The sequence below is a fragment of the Bombus impatiens genome, unplaced genomic scaffold (genome assembly GCF_000188095.3).
Source record: "Bombus impatiens unplaced genomic scaffold, BIMP_2.2 scf_0257, whole genome shotgun sequence".
In the NCBI taxonomy this organism is placed as follows: Eukaryota; Metazoa; Arthropoda; class Insecta; order Hymenoptera; family Apidae; genus Bombus; species Bombus impatiens.
The window spans coordinates 982321-989805 of NT_176676.1; the positions used below are offsets into that span (position 1 = coordinate 982321).

A 7485-nucleotide genomic window follows, 5' to 3' on the forward strand; every position below is an offset into this window, starting at 1 on the left:
GGGAACGCGTTCCCTCGCTAAGTTCTAGGGAGTGCTAGCATGATGTACGGAATGCAAAGTAACCCGCGACTCAACGTCGATCATTGGTCATTTCAAAACGGCCACTCTCTAGCCTTCGTATGGCTTCATCGATTAGGTCGTCCGTATATCGACGATTCTAGCATGTTAACGACCAACCGCTTCCTCTCTGCATCCGTGTCTGTGATCCTGAATTTACTTGTCATTTATAAACGTCTACGCTCGAGTTGTTCGTCATTTAACTTGGTCGATACGTGGTACGTTGAAATTGTTGGTGTCTTAATTAATGGAATTATTTTCGTGTTCCTCTTTTTCTGGTGAGAACTACGTAGTTTTAATAGAGGGAGATTTCAGTGAAAGTGTTATAATCGATTTCATGAGTATGTTTTGTTGATTGTGATCATATAATTATAGATGTATATGTAATTATGCTTAATAGTTGATAATTGATATATGTATGATTCTCTACGTTTCGATCTTGTTTTTTATTAGTACGTTCGATTCGACGTTTCGCGAGCATTCCAGTTCATTTCTTCGCTAAGAAAAAGTGGAAGAAAAAAATTGATTAAAAAATTTTTAATAAAAAGTATGAAATTTATAAAAACACGATTAAAGGGCTGTAAGTTAACGGTAATTAAACCAGCAAAGAACGAATTGTCACGTAAAAATTAAAAATCTAAAAACAGTTTGGCAATTGCTTTGATTTGCTGAATGGTATTTTATTTTATGACACAGAGTACCTGGAATAGAATTTCTAATCGAGTAAGGCAATCGGATAAAGTCTTAAGTAAAAGTTTATATCATTCATTAACTCGTAGCTGTCAGACGGATTTTACATATTTTTCTTACTCGAGGGCCACAATATGTAAATTAGAAAAATTTACCAAATGCCCAGTTAGATAAATTGTAAAATACAAATTAAATTTAAAAAAAACCATATGTAAATAGCATTTAAGTTTCGAAAAATATTACTTATACTTGACTACTTTTTATGTGACGATGTTATCTAAATGATTAGTTTAGTGATGATTATGAAATGTATCTGATTTTAACGATCCTCAAAAATTTAATAACACCGGTCACCGATGACCACCGTGACAGTTATCTTGTCAAATATTATACATATGCGTGTTAAATGTTATGCTATATTTTAAATATTTCACATGTAGTGGTTATACAAAATATTCGTACACCATTGGCATACTAATTAATTAAGCCAAGCAAAAAGTTGACACTATAAGAATGAAACGTATATAGAATCTGATTATCCGTATATAGAATAAAACGCTTCAATTAGTAAATAACTATGTGTGTCTATACTATTTTTGCATATTACGCGCATTTGGTACACTAAATTTCAGTATATGCATCCATAAACATTCTTAGTTTATTTATGTGCAACGCAAAGAAAATAAGTAAATCAATAGAAAAACCAAAATTCCATTCTTCATCAATCCTCTTTCAACCCTAAAAACTGAAACTCCTCTTAGATCCAAATTCTCCGCAGTCTTGATCGGCAGTGGATCATTTTTCTCAGTGACTCGCAGAGATTATCATCACCGGGTGAATTTCCGAGTCGTTTTAAACTTCGTAGTCAATCGTAGTCCGAAAAGACGAGCGTAAGACCACGCGAGGTCCATCACCCGCTGCGAGGGCGCGACGAACCTCTGCGAGTCGCCTCCCGCGGCGTCAGGGCGGTCGGAGAACAATTTCCTCGTCACGCGGAAATAGTCCGCCGCTCACCAGGAGTTGTCGAAACCCGAGGCACGTGCCTCTATCCGGTTCCCACGTGCCGTTCTTCGTTGTCTCGTATTTTTGTTCTCGTCGCTGTGAATAGACCTCGAAGCATGGAACATCTCGTGATTTTGCGTAACGGGCGACGTAACAGTCCAGGCATCAGTCTATTGTCTTTCACTTACCGCCATCGTTTTCTTCACCAGGAAACAACCCTCGCTTACGATCCTTTGTCCGCTGCTCCAACGAGCACCTCGTGTAAAAGAATATGAAAATAAATTTGTAACTCGAGCGGGTTAGGGAGAGTTTCTTGGGAGAGCAGAAAGTTTCTCTTTGTAGATCTTTTGGGAGATTCTGGATGTTTCTTGCGAGATGTTTGTGTGCTTTCTTTGTTCTCGAATGTAGAAGTTTCTCTTTATTTGTGTATGTAAAATTAGATTCGTGTGATATTTGCTTTTAATAAGAAAGTTTTATAGGACATTTTAAAAACGATCTCCAAAATTTTGAATTAGATATGTTATAGAAAATATAGTACATTTTCATTGGATTTTATTCTTTATCGCCAAACAATCAAATTCTTCGTAAGGAAATTGGTACCCTTGAATTTCTTTCTTACAAACGTTTACCTTTATCAAAAAAAAAAGGTTTTGCTAACAAACGGGTGTACGGTTAATAATTTTATGCGAAACTAGTTTTTTTACGAACATAATTAAAAATGGAACCCGAGCACAGATTTGTTTCAATCTCTAATATTAAAGGTTGAAGCAAGTAAGAATATTACAACGATTGATATACTATTAAATTTTTTGTATATTTTTACACGTTATATGTATCCTGTTACATTTTTAAATCCCGTGTAAAGGCATAAGAATCCGTAGTCTAAATATTGATAAGTATTCCGAGATTTCCTTAAATTGGTAAAAGCTTGGAACAATAGAAAAAGTTAAATTAGGGTATGAAGAGCTCAATTAGCTTACGAAGCGTGATGAAAGAAAAACTTCTGTGTTTTATATCTGTCCCATTCCTATCACATTTCGTCATTCTGCGTGCATTTCGAATTACCGTAACCTTCAATCTCTTCATGAACGACCGCAAAACGAAAAGCAGAACATTCTCCATAAAACGAGTACGCTACCTCGACGACGAGGTCGCTCATTAAGAGAATCTCGAGGATAGAAGATCGGTAAATAACACAGCCATTAAGACGTACGACTAAATTGGTGTCTGTCGAGCAGGAGGGCAGAACAAGGATATTTCACGAAACGATTCTACGGATCGCGATCGAATGAAATGTCAGCCGCGTGTTCGCGGCACAAGGCAAAAGGATCCTGGAGAAAATGCGGTAGCGGAGAAAAAGTGGTAGTCGCCAAAGACGATCGAGCCTCACGATCATTTTCTTCGCCTATGGAAGAGGTCGGTTGATATCGCACAGACTAAACGAATCGTAGGCTCGCTTCGAGTGACACTTACGAGCCTGCGAAACGAATTAGCCGATGTGGCCGCAAAAAAATCACGACTATTCCTAGTCCTTGAGGTCTGAACTCGTCGGTCGGGTGGCAGGTGCGAGGCTGAAATATTCAAAAAAAAGTCGCTGCCTCCGTCTTTCTTTCTTGTTTGTTGTTCGCAGTAGTTCAGAGGGACTAGGAAGATCTTCGAGACAGCCAACGAATGAATATCTTGCTCGCGCTATCTGCGAACACGGCCGCGAACGAGCACGCAACGATCTCTTCGACTAGTCGTTGAGATTGTTTAATGATCCACCTGCCATCGCGATAATATTCTCAGTCGATTTGATTAGGAAGTTTCTGTCGGCTGGCGAGATTTATATTTGACGATGCCACTGTTTTCACACGGAGAAACACTATATAATTAATTATATAAATGATAATGCGAAAATGGAAATTCATGATTTTTTCATCGAACGTTTTGTTCTTTTTTTTTCTTTTTCATTTTTTCATGGATGATTTTGTTCAAAAACTATAATATACACGAACACCAATAATCATTGTAAAAAAATCTAAGAAGAATATGCACAATGTTCCCCCAATATGTATTACATTATCTAAATCTATTATATTCTTCCTCTTAAATTTAAAAACATTCTGCCCTTAATTTAATCATGAACAATCGTAAACTTGATCTTAGAACAAGAAAGTAAAGAAAAGGATATACATATACGATATTTCTATGTACAACTGTCTTTACATATAGCTGCTCTTCTCCTCGACTATCACGCCACACATCCTACCCCTAATTTAACCACGAATCATCACGAACTTCCTTCTCCACGTTCTATCCTTGCGTGTCCATCGAGCCTCCTAGGAACAAAGACACCAATCTAACCCATCCATTTGAGGAGCCGTGATTCGCATCGTATTCGATCGTTCGTCCCAATCGAGCGAACAACAGCCGAAGCCTTTTTCTTCCGGCGGCGTTCCGCGATACATTTCGCTTCACCTGCCACAAATGGCGGAGGCGTCGACCGACATCGAGGTCTTCCTAGGCATCTACTAGGCCACGCTTTTTGCCCGTCTCACCAACAGACCAAAAGAACGTCGGAATATCTGCTAATACGTTTCTCAGCCAAGAGATCACCTGCCGGTTCCTTTCGTCCTTGGGTAATTGTGCCGGTCAGGATCACTGGGCCGAACAGTTCCGATTCTTCTAGCATTCGAGGTATGCCACGATTTCGAAAAACACACGGAATCCCGCTCGACCGAAAAGCCAACGTTCGAAATTCGCAGCGATTAACCCCGTAATTAGCCGGTGAAATTCGAGGAATGGAAGTCGACAGTCGGAGAATGGGATTTGACGAATTCTTTCGGTAGAATGTCACGATCGTTACGTAATTCGATAGCCTTCGGTCGGCGGTATGATTTTCGGGCATTTGGGTTTAGAAATGTCGATGTAGTCTTAAGAATTTTTAATTTGGATAAATATTTAATTCGTTACTATCTTGATTTGTATCTTTTATATATAGCTATATCCATGTTAGGATAAAAAAATAAATGGTACATAAAATAAATAATTTCTTTAATTTTATCAAAAATCTACATTAAATTATCAAAAAATGTAGATAAATAAGTAATATGTAAAAGTTAATGGATTTTCAGAGGTCCTTCGCCGGAAAAAAACAAAACTCTAACGAATACGTTGAAAATAAAATATGTTGCTTAGGTAAAATTTATGTTAGAATATGAAATTTAATCGATGAAGAGACAATCGCTTATTAAGAGATATACATATACAATTTACAAATCTTATTCTAGAATATCTTGTTAAAATAGACTGTAGCATCCTTCTACATAATTACGAGGCATGATTTAACTGAAATGTTATTTAGAAACATATTACATTCCTAATATAAAGAACTTGATATAAAATTCCTGAATTAATTTCATATCTTGAAGAACCACTTTGATCTCAGGATAAACTCGTATTCTGATCATGTGATTCCATTTCAGGTTAAAAAACCAAGTATAGACACAGTAGCAAAGAATATACAGAGCAGTCCGTAATTCATGGCATATAAATAGAGTCAGGGAGTATCTATGGGTCAAAGTAAGACAAAAATAAAAAATAGCAAAATTGCATTTGACCTTTGAGAAAATCGAGTTTGAAAGTTCGTAAAGCATACGTAAATTTGCTTAAATCCTAGCTAGACAGGAGTAGATAATCGATAGAATGAAAATGAGCCGAAAATGTAGAACAACATTTTTCTTCCAAAGTCTCACTTTCGAAAACATTAAATTTGAAAATTTGTATAGTACGCGTGACACATTAAAATTCCATTTTCTCTAAACCGAAGCCTTGAGCGACAAAATTTTATTTTTCATTTTCAACTGTAATTTTCAACTGTATTTTCTCATGTAAAATAATCGCTTGTCAAATGTCTAACCGGAAATTGGTCAAATTCACGTATACTTCACAAACTTCCAAACTCGATTTTCTCAAAAACGAAGCCTCCAACGCAATTTTATTTTTTATTTTTATCCTATTTCGAGCCATAGAGTCTCGCTAACTCCAATTGTGTTAAATTGCGAATCACCCTGTATAACAAGATTAGCAAAGAATATAGACAATAGCAAGACCAAAACATAGTAGGATCTCAAAAATTTACGACTTTGAACGAAGAAACAAGAATCACGGAGCCTTCAAAGGATTCCCAAGAGATCAGAGCAATCTGACGAAATAGCTGACCGCAATTAAACCGACGTGCCTTAAATCAAACTTGCGCAGCTCCCGGACCGATCGTAATTCGGCGATTGCCTTGTTTAATTATGCGGAATGATACATCGTCGATGGGCTTATGTAAAATAGCCAATTAAAATGAAAAGCTTCCACTTGGTTTCCAGCAAAGCCTTTTATCAACGGGGCAGGATTTAACAGCGCGTCTTCCGCGTCTTCACTGACCGGCGAATTCGAAATAAGGATTCTTTATGTACGGATGGAAATTAATGGGACGATAAAGTCCCCGTTAAGTTTGACTGGTCTCGCATCGAAAGAGCCGATAAAGGTATTCCATCGACAGGAAATGAATTAAACGAACCTCGTAACAACACTAACAACGACATGCAAGAGGTCTTTCATCTTTCTCTTATTTCATAGCTCGAAAATTTCCGACTTCGTTCGGTTCTTTGGTTTCCCGCGTATACTAATCGAAAGGCAAGTCACGAAACGCGAAAAAGATCCAACGATACGAGGGAATTTTATCTCGAGCGGTTCGTGATCTTGATGGTCAGAATTTTTCGGATGCCGGCGTTGCAAAAGCATCTTTAAAGCCGCATGCCGCGTTCGTTCTCTGGTTTAACGATGTTACGCAACGAGACACGCTCGTGAACCATGCCATATGCAAAATTTGTCAGTATATCGAGTTGTTAATAAAACACATAATTGGTAACGATTATGTAAGTTCAACGGCCTCGATCGATCCGTTATCATTCATTTACGTTTTCTTAAATGTCCCGCTTTGTACGCTGTTGGCGACCATAATTGCCTTACCGTGAATTTCTGTCAAAAAGGAAGGACGTAAATCGGCACCCGGGACCGCACAGAGATTCGGTACCGAGATCGAGAAAAATATTCAAACGTTTGAAAAGGTAAAAAGTCGGAGATTATTTACTTTAATTAGTACGTAAGGAATATATAGGTCAAGATTCTGCTTCTTATTTTTTCAGAGTAAGCAGACTCCGACAAATATTTAATTGATTTAATAAGTTCAGTACTTCACAGAAGCATATTTTAAAATTCTTCATCGATGCATTTGGAAGAATACAAAAACGAGTTGGTGTGACAATCTAGCCAGTTTCATTTTTTAACCATTTTTTTAAATCCTACATTTAGAGAATTTTCCAAATGTTTCGTGTTGTTTACATTCTTACTTGATATTTTGAATAAATTGATACTGAAAGAAAGTGATTTTTAACTAACACGAAATACGAAATAGCCATTCAAAAGAAACGATAACAATTTATCCATTCTCTGAATATCGTAATATTTCGTTATGATATTATTCGCAGTTTATTAACAATTTTTTCGAGTCATTTTTAATAAATATCAAGGTATCAATAACTACCCCTTCGATGACACGATGCTGTTTTTTGTATCATGCCACACACGTTCTTCATCCCATCCCCCAAACGATTTAACGTTTACACGCGTGCCCCAATTTACTGGAGCCTGCCCGAGATTACTTGAAACTCATCGAGGACCTCGCCCCGTCGTTTAAACGAC

The 7485-nt window shown here is 37.2% G+C and overlaps 2 long non-coding RNA genes across 2 annotated transcripts in view; one reads left to right on the plus strand and one right to left on the minus strand.

The window, feature by feature from the left end:
• Window positions 1-1315: 1315 nt before the first annotated feature.
• LOC117151521 lies at window positions 1316-2006 on the minus strand. Its single transcript, XR_004461511.1, has 2 exons — window positions 1938-2006; window positions 1316-1845 (listed from the first exon to the last, which is right to left on the minus strand). It is a non-coding gene; the product is annotated as an uncharacterized LOC117151521 (long non-coding RNA).
• The window catches only part of LOC117151520, a 59160-nt gene continuing 53558 nt past the window's right edge, over window positions 1884-7485 (plus strand). Inside the window, exon 1 of the long non-coding RNA XR_004461510.1 lies at window positions 1884-2008. This is a non-coding gene — a long non-coding RNA (uncharacterized LOC117151520). The remainder of the gene's footprint in view (window positions 2009-7485) is intronic.